The sequence below is a fragment of the Clarias gariepinus genome, chromosome 3, assembly GCF_024256425.1.
Source record: "Clarias gariepinus isolate MV-2021 ecotype Netherlands chromosome 3, CGAR_prim_01v2, whole genome shotgun sequence".
In the NCBI taxonomy this organism is placed as follows: Eukaryota; Metazoa; Chordata; class Actinopteri; order Siluriformes; family Clariidae; genus Clarias; species Clarias gariepinus.
The window spans coordinates 40,490,966-40,500,198 of record NC_071102.1 but is presented as its reverse complement, the minus strand read 5'-3'; the positions used below and the strand labels follow the sequence as shown (position 1 = coordinate 40,500,198).

The following is a 9,233-nucleotide window of genomic DNA, read 5'->3' as shown; positions in this document are numbered from 1 at the left end:
ATAATTTAGAGAGTTCGGCCATACAGAAAGACAAACAGACATGTATGTTGGTTTCAACCTGAAATAATAATAATAATTACATTAACGCTCCTCAGCTTATTTTTAGCTTTAACCTTTTAACACTTTTTTTTTTTTTTACGTCAACGATCTTCCAGTAACTGTTCTAGGCATAAAGGCCACGCCCCCTCCGCACAAACGTCCCGCCCTCGCTTTAAGCCCCGCCTCCCCGCTGTCAGCGTGTGGGCGCGCGCGGGGCGTTTGCGCCATGTTCGCGCTGCTGCAGCTCAGCCGCTAATACAGCTCCGTGCACGCCTTGGGGCATGGGTGGAAAAAGAAAAAAAAAAATTACAGCTAGCATAAGGTGGGAAGGCGTGAGAATCGTGTCGGCGTGAATTTCTGTGTGTAAAGGAGAGATCAGACGCAGGAGGGATTATTTCCGTCGTTCGCCTGTGTGCGTGCGCGTGCGTGCGTGCGTGCGCGCGTTTGAAGGCTGCTGGCCCTGTTTTAGGAGAGCGAATGGATCTTGTTCGGTTTCGCAGCGGATGAACGGAGCTCCGTCCTTCTCTCTGCCACCGGCTCTCCTTATTCATTTGATAACATCATCATCATCATTTTTCATCATCTGGACTCTCTCGGACCTGTATATGACGGTGAGCACTGCCTTCACTCTTTTGCATGAATTAGGTTCTTTGGTCTTTTTTCCCTTTCTTTTCTTTTTTTTTTGTTGTTGCATGAATCAGGTTCTCTGATGTTTCTTTTTTTTGCATGCATCATGTTCTCTAATCTTTTTAGTTTTTGCATGAATCATTTTATCTGATCTTTTTTGTTTTTGCATGAATCAGGATCTCAGATTGTTTTTCTTTTTTTTTTTGTATAAATCAGGTTCTATGATCCTTTTTGCATGAATCAGGTTCTCTGATCTTTTTTTGCGTGAATCAGGTTCTCTGATCTTTTTTTTGCGTGAATCAGGTTCTCTGATCTTTTTTTTTTGTATTTTGCATGGATCTGATTTTTATTTTTGTTTTTGTTGCATGAATCAGGTTCTCTGATTGTTTTTTGCATGAATCATGATCTTTGAAGGGTTTTCATAAGATTTATCAATCATGTTGCATGAATCAGGTACATGGATTGCACTGCACACCCTCCGGTTTGGCCGGTGCAGCTACGTTTTATCCAAAATTGCTTGGTTGCAAGGTGCACCTGCAGCCTTTCTCTCTCTCTCTCTCTCTCTCTCTCTCTCTCTCACTCACACACACAACACACACGCACAGCCTGCTTTCTTGTCTTTCTGCATGCATGCACGTATGCCACATTACATCATCTGAAATGATTCTCACCACACAGTCCTCTGTTACTGGCCAACAGCATATTTACCCAGTCTGTGCATTATGTAACGCTGTGCCTTCTTGCATGCCAACACATACAACATATGTAAATCTTCCCAAGGTGGAAATATCCTTATATGGACTGTCACCGAGTTAATTAGTGTCCAGTTGGACTTATATGTACACTGTAGGTGTGTTATTACAGCGCTGGACATGCACGCCTCTTTCAGCTGAATGGATGACATCACCTCGCTCAGCTCCTCTGTCTAGGTGCGCACTCTTCTGCAGCACCTGCCCTGTTCATCTCTTCATTTAGGAAGACTAGAGTCCTGAACGGAAATATAAATATATCACCAGATTTGCGTGCGTTTAAGCAAACTGACGATTCAACCAAAAGATTGTTCTGTTATTTTTCCCCTGCGTTGCTGTAGGGCAGGCAGGAAGTAACCCATGTTGCTGTGAGATACCTATTGTTAAGAAGGTAGGTGTGTGTGTGTGTGTGTTTTGTTGCATGAATCAGGTGTGTGTGCGCACAGAGACCTGTATTTCATGAAAAAGCTTATTGTCATGCATTGTGTATAAAAGGATAGTTGATGACACAAATATGAGTGTTTCCATCCTAATATATGTTTTTTTGTATACACGTATATATATTTCTATGTATATATGTATTGGGTGTGCCCTTGCTCTGGTTCATTCAAAAAAAAGGCTAGTAAAGGAAATAAGGAGAGGTTAGAGGAGTCATTTGGAGAGTGTACCCATAGGGTCCCTAAGGATTGCAAGATCTATGTGTGGATTCATATGGCACCTGGGGAATATTCACAAACACACACACACACACACACATGACCACCTGTCACAAATTAGCATTAGACACGCAGGGTCATATAAGGGCAAATTAAAATAATCATAAGTTATTGCTGTGCTACCGCTACACCGTGTTATTTATTAATTGTGTTAAGCACGCTGGCTCAGGAGTGCTGCGTTTCCCTTTTTAAAATGTATCATTGTCTAATTTTGCGCCTCAACATGATTTAAAATCGGAGGAAAGTTCACCCTGTGTTAAAGACAAAGAATTTGTGAGAGCAGCTTACGTAAGCATTTGAAATCCTTTTTATTTTCCAACGCTTATGACTCGAGAGAAAAGAACATCTTGTTCATGTTGCAAACTTTCAGTATGGCAGAAATCCCACATGGCAATAACTCAGTAATGAGGATTTTATTATTATAATAATAATAATTATTATTATTATTATTATCTTTATTATATGACCTCCTGTTGTTTGGACAGCTATACATCGAGTTTCAAATGCTCACTATGTATATAAAAAAAGAAAGAAACAAATAATGGTTTGATAAAGGAGCAAAATGTGGTATTAACAAGCTTTCATTTGGCATGTCACAATATTTGCCATAATTGCAATAATCTTTGTGTCATTGGATTAAGCATCTCAGCACTTGTTCACTTTTATCTGTTGTTACTTGAAGAGTTGTTTCATTTCATTCTGGCTCCAATCAGCTGTACCGTTATGACCTCACGCGTAATATAGAGTAGATCCCCTCTTTTGCCACCATAACAGTGATGTACTGTGTGTTCTGATACCTATGAGAACCAGCGTTAACCTTTTCAGCAATTTGATCTACACTAGCTCTTCTATTGGATCAGACTACACGGACCAGCCTTTACTCCCCATGTGCATCAGTAAGCTGTGGCCCCCCATGACCCCATTTCACTAGCTTTCCTTCCTTGGACCGTTTTTGGTAGACCACTGCAGACCCGGAACGTTCCACAAGAGCTCCAGTTATCAAGTTGCTTTAGAAGGCTGTCATATTACCCTGACCGTTTGGCCTTTGTCTAGGTCGTCAAAATTGCTACGGTATGCTTGCCCATTTTTTTCTGCTTCCAACACATCAACTTCAGGGCCGAAATGTTCACATACTGCCTAATATAACATATAACATTTTGAGACTGCTGTAAGCAGGTGTAATGAGTAGGTTTGGGAGCTTTTTGATAATGTAACGCTATACAAATGCATTTCTGTTCACCGTTCGGACGTTTATGCACTCGGGATAAAATTGTTTTATCCAAGGCTGATGGTCCCATCACCAGTCACGGCCAATGAAAATGAAAACCAGACAATCCTGGTCATTGGCCAATCTATCAGTTCATCTTTATTATAAATGTAAAAATAGATATCAATAGTATGTGGGTGGTCATAATGTGTAGAATGTAAAAGGATGACACAGCGTTTTTGTAAATTAGCTCGTTGCTTCTATGAAGGAGCAAGCTGACTAGTGTCTCCAATCTCTAAACAGTATATATTTAACATAATTAAACCTATATATCCAAAATATACAGCTTTATACACTATTAAACACAACTATAAACAATTATACAGCTTTAAACACATGTGTTGTTAGCTTGAAATGTTACATGCTAGGATTCATGCTAGCATCCCAAAACAAGCTCCCTTTGCTGTATAACTAGCATCTCTGCTACCTCTTTTTTGTTTCTTCATAATATTTTTTTCCTCATTTACAGTAATGACTGCTTGTACCTGACAGAATGAGAAGGGAAATCACGGCTAGCTGTAGGCTAGTCATGCATTTTTGTGCATCGGTTGTTGCATTTGTCACGTTTCACTGAATTTATTTATGCACAGAATTGAGAAGAATGTCACTTTAGCATTGTTGTGCTGTTCCATCAGCTCCTGGTGCTGTCGCAGAAATCACATCACCTTGTTGCACACAAACCTACAGCCAAATTGTGAGTTAATGGCTAAATTCAAGCGTACCAACACAATCTGTCAATTTGCAAACTAATTATAATAGTTAATAAAACTCTGCCAGCCAGTTAAGGTAGTCAATGTGTTTTCAGTCTTAGAGATTTAAAAATGCACTCCATCAGGTTTAATCTCTTTATTTCTTTCTTTTTTGTATGTTATATTACAAATTAGAGACCATTAGCCCCTGACCTTTTGGGGTTGTGTGGTTATGGCAGGGGTAGTGTGGGTAGTGCAGTGGTAAGAAGGGTGTCTGCACTGCAGGGATAGTGACGATGCACCAGTTCTTCATATTGTTAATGAAAATGTCATATCGGATAGCATTGTTTGTACCTTACTCCCTATTACAAGGGATGATGAGGATATTCCAGGGGTAGTGAGGGTATTCCAGGGGTAGTGAGGGTATTCCATGGGCTGTGAGGGTATTCCATGGGCTGTGAGGGTATTGCGGGGGCTGTGAGGGTATTCCATGGGCTGTGAGGGTATTCCATGGGCTGTGAGGGTATTTCATGGGCTGTGAGGGTATTCCAGGGATTGTGGGTGCATCCCAGGAGTAGTGAGGATATTGCATTTTTCCGAAGGTTACTGCAGGGATAGTGATGGTGCTTCAATTCTTCATATTGTTAATAGAAATTTCATAGCGGTTAGCATTGCATATATCTTATTTCTAATTACAGGGGATAGTGGGGGTATTCCATGGATAGTAAGGATACCATAGATATAGTGATGGTATTGCAGGGATTGCGAGAATATTGCAGGTGTAGTGATGGTATTCCGGGGGTAGCAAGGGTATTGAAGGTGTAATGAGGGTACTGAAGGGGTAGTAACAGTGTTGTGGCTGTTTATATTTCCTACCAACTAGTGTCGTGTGTATCTTTTCTCTAAAGGGGTTAGTGTGGGTATTGCAGGTGTAGTGATGGTACTTGAAGTTGTACAGGTGATATTACAGTTAGGCATATCATAACTTGATAGAACTTGATCTCAACCGTAATGCCTTTCGTTGATTTAAACCATTTTTTTTTAAAGCAGAACTTGGGATTAGGACTATCTCCATCCAGTGTCACCTCAGAAAATCAGCTAGCATTGCATATGTTATGTGATAGCATGAGCCATTTATGGTATATGTCACCCTAGGTAACACTAGCTGACCTTCCACCCGTCCTAAAACCTGCTCAGAGTGTGTTAAAGACAAAAAACAGTGCTAACTTGTTGGCGCTGTGCTCGCAGCTTTTGAAAGAGCTTTTGGTAAGTTATTTGTGAACAGGTTGAGAACTGACCCTGGCTGACCTTTGCTCCGTAGATGCGTGCTCTGAATTCATGCATCAAATCCACATTACCAGAAGGAGGCTTGACTGGCACAACTAACTTCTTGATGGTTCTCGGAAAGTGTTTTTAAGCTTTCTTTTAAAGTGCCTTTTTTATGGATACATAATGTGTTTTTTTTTTTTTTTTTTTTTTTTTAAAAGGATTATGCTTGACATCCTCTTTAAACCGGAACCACAGAGGTTGTGTAGAAAAACTTTTAAACGTTTTCCTGAGAGTATGAGCAGAATATCTGTTTAGGTTCTAGATCTACTGTAAGTAACCAGCACTATCTAACCCTCAGAAGGCACAGGACCCGGTAGGCACGCGCTAATTTTTGTTGTATGTAATGTTGAATATCTGCAAAACTGGTTAGCTTTTATAGTTTTTTTAACTTGCTACTACGTAACACTTTCATAAAAAAAAATAAAAAAAAATAAATGCATGGTTCTGAAAAGGTTACCAGGCTAGAATATATACCCAAGTTTCCAGTTGCTTGTCCATTGTTTCCCTACTGTAGTATCTGTCGTATTTGGTAATGAAATGGACACTTACTGTTGGATGTTTGCCGTCAGTGATGTAGAACTCCTTTCTGGGTTAGAACATGGGCCTGAGGATTACTGTGCATACAAATGAGAGCTTCTGAGATTGTCGAACGCTTAGGGATGAAGTAACTGTGCTCCAGCGTTTCAATTAATCTTTTAAACGCCTCTCGTTTCATTACGATAATGTGCATCACTACCGCTTCTGTAATTTTATTTGTAACGTTGCGCTTTCTTTTGCCTGTTATTTGTTTCACCGGCTCTCTGTCGGTTTGAAGGAAGACAGTTAACGTTTCTGAGGACGTACCCACAATGTAATGATTATTAAGCTGTGAAACCTTAATGGCTTTTTTTTTTTTTTTTTTTTTTTTGCTTTGATGCAAGCGCTTCACTTGCCCTACGTGAGATCTCATGCTTCAAAGTGATCTTGCCTAACCCAAGGACTAATCCAACATTTTATCATCATTAAACACTTTTGTGTTGCTGATTAACGTTGGGTTGCGCAAGCTAGTTACTGTAGGTAACTATTTCTTTTATAAGCGAATTTTGCAGCTGATCTGTAGTGAAATAAAAAAAATTGAACTGTTTGGCCATAATTATCAGCACTGTATACAGATGAGAAAAGGGTAAGGCTTTATTCTTGAGTAAATTCTGGTGCATTTTAAAAAGTAGATGGTATTACAAGGTTAATAGGATTAACCAAAAATACTGAAGCAACACTTTAAGACATTAAAGACAAATGTAGAACTTGGTCTCAATTTGGCTTTCCTGCCAGACAATGATCCTTAAATTGCTGTCTCTTAATGCTCTAAGGAAAAAAAAATGAGAGGAATTAAAGTAGGAATGACAAGACCCTGCCCGGATTCACATAAAAAAAAATGGGGACTGCATATCTGAACAGGGCGGCACTGTCACCTTGCAACTCTGCAAAGTATTATGAGAAACTTGTGGAGGGCTACCATAAGTGATTGTACATATTTCGTGGCACTAACCTAAATCAGAGTCCATGTAAGTGTTTGACCTTAAATATATATATGGCCTGTTCCCTGTTTACTGAACGACTAATCAGGCAGATAAAAGGTCTGAAGGTGCTTCTGAGTGTTATATTTGCATTTGTCAGCTGTTCACTGTAACTCTCAACATTGAGAGAGAACATTGGCCAATACAACAATTTGGAACGTTTGTAAGAATAAGGAATTTGTTGACAAGCTGAGCAACAGCAAAAGGTTAGGAAGACCACAGAAGACCATTAAAGTGAATGACCACAGAATTCTGTCCATGGTGAAGATGATCCTTTCGCAATATCTAGCCAAGTTAAGACCAAGTCTTGAAGTAAATGCAGATGCTTCACAACAAGGATCTAACCACTAATAACACTCAAGAACACAAGGGCCAGATTAGACTGATTAGACTTTGCCAGACACTTTGAACTGATGAAACCAAGATTAACTTGTACCAGAACAATGTAAAGAAAAGGGTATAGGGAAAGAAATTAACAACTCATTATCCAAAGCATACTGCGACATCTGTCAAACATTATGGAGGCAGCATTACGGCATAAGCTGTTATTTTCCAGCTTTGAAAAAAAAATTATGATGCAACCTTGGCAATCATGATTGATAAAAAAAAAATTCAACCACACTTATTCTCTAAAAATAAGGGTTTAACAATACCCTATCATGTTTTTATAATGTGTTTAATGATTCTTAACCCAATTCCAGCTATTATAATGTCTTTCTTTGCTTGATGACGAATAATTTGATCCTTCTGTAACAGCAACTTTTTTTGTCAGGCAGTTTAGCTCACAATGCACTGTTCCGAGATATTGCAGGTACCTATTTCTGGCATTTTTTAAAAAACAGTTGCGAATTCTGATTAGAACCAGCTCATTCAGTATAAGTATTCATTTTCACCTGTAATAGATGTATTGAGTGGCTTACATTTACATTTAGGCATTTGGCAGACGCTCTTATACAGAGCGACTTACATTTTTTTTCTTTTTCTCATTACACATCTGAGCAGTTAGGGCCTTGCTCAAGGGCCCAACAGTGGCAACTTGGTGGTTGTGGGGTTTGAACCTGAGATCTTCCGAACCTGGCTTAGTAGTTAGTGACTTGCACCTCCAGGGTCCGGGTTCTATTCGCACCTTGGGGTCTGTGTGCATGAAGTTTGCATGTTCTCCCTGTGTTTGGTGGGTTTCCACAGGGTAATTAGGTGTCCTCCCACAGTCCAAAGACATGCAGATTTAGACTCATTGGTGTTCCCAAATTGCTTGTTGTTTGTGAATGGTCAAATGGTGACCATTGGACACAACAGTCCCTAGTTTAACTAGAGGTTTGTGGATGGATGGATGTATGAATGGAATAGATGTATTTATTAAAATATAAGTTTTAGTTTAATGTCAGTAGCTTAAAAATACACCCAGAACATAACATGTTTTCTGAATGGGCTCTGCATCTATGGCAACCCTGGCAAAGATAAAGTGAGAACTACTGATGAATGAAGTCCATTATGTTTGGAATCCATGCCTGATTGCAAAATGTTGGGTTAAACACTTAAGTAAGTTGTACTGATAATACCTTTTTTGATACCTTTGTACTGTACATCTATAAGGTCAATAATATGTTCCTGTTTACTCGATAGTGGCTATAGACAGTCACTGCCTAAACAGTCACTTTATTATTTAAGGACATACAGTAAATAAACCGCTGACTTAAATCCAGTCATGGAGGACCAGACTCCAGTACAGCTTGGGGCATTTTCTTGGTGTATTTTCAATCTAAACTGATTCAACTACTCTAATCATTGCCAGTTAGGTGTATGGGTTAGTGTTGATGAACTACACACTGTACTGGACGCTGGCTCTCCATGACTGGATTTGAACCACCCTGACTTATCCTTTTGTAACCTCTAATGAACTAGACTATTTGCCTACAGGAGATGGGAATTACTGCTTACATGCTTCTTTATTCATAGTTTGAAATTTATACATAGTTGTGTTTTGCAGACTTGGTACCTCTCCTAAGGTTCTCTCTGGCAGAAGAAACCTCAGAAGGTACTCCAGGCCTATTAGAGATTTTTTACCTTAAGTTTATCCTCATGCGCATGGGTTACAGTATCTACCACATGAAATACTTTAAATGACTGGTACCTACCAACATCAAACACACTATCCTGATTAATTTAGACCATAAACTTTGACTACTAGGCAAACAAACAGATGGACACCCATGTGTGTGACTCTCAATACAGCACTGCCTCTCTCTCAGGTGTTATCCCAA

The 9,233-nt window shown here is 39.5% G+C and overlaps 1 protein-coding gene across 2 annotated transcripts in view; it reads left to right on the top strand.

Moving 5' to 3' along the window:
• Nucleotides 1–256: 256 nt before the first annotated feature.
• ptpn4b (protein tyrosine phosphatase non-receptor type 4b) overlaps nt 257–9,233 on the top strand; it is a 48,494-nt gene continuing 39,517 nt past the window's right edge. For both annotated transcript variants that reach the window (XR_008357791.1, XM_053492349.1), the window contains exon 1: nt 257–650. The gene's annotated coding sequence lies outside the window, so the exon portion shown is untranslated. The remainder of the gene's footprint in view (nt 651–9,233) is intronic.